The sequence below is a fragment of the Chaetura pelagica genome, unplaced genomic scaffold (genome assembly GCF_000747805.2).
Source record: "Chaetura pelagica isolate M959 unplaced genomic scaffold, ChaPel_1.0 scaffold1034, whole genome shotgun sequence".
Lineage (NCBI taxonomy): Eukaryota > Metazoa > Chordata > Aves > Apodiformes > Apodidae > Chaetura > Chaetura pelagica.
The window spans coordinates 73,277-73,687 of NW_009953139.1; positions in this window are offsets into that span (position 1 = coordinate 73,277).

Consider the following 411-nt stretch of genomic DNA (forward strand, 5'->3'; position numbering starts at 1 on the left):
GGCGTGGGGGGAGATGCACGAAAAGCAAAAAGCAGCAGGTGCCAGCGGGAAACCAGGCGGGATGGTGCTGGTGGGAGCCTGGGGCGAGGGCAGGAGCGCCCGGAGGAGCTGCCACTTCCCGGGGATACAGCAGATTTACCGCGAAAAAAAACAAAGCAAACAAAAAAAGTGATTAGAAATGAACGTCGCTCCGATTGGCTCCTGTCGATGGCAAGGGTTTGTTTTGTTGAGTTTTGTTTTCTAGTAAGAAAAAAATCCCGGGAAATAGAAAAAAATCCCGGGAAATGAAGTGGGCAAAATGATGTCAAGATCCCCCCCCGAGCGGAGGGGCAGCCCAGCAGATGCCCCCAGTGAAGGGAACGGTTCCCATCTCTGTTCCCATCCAGAATCCTGCTCGGAGGGGCTGTGGTT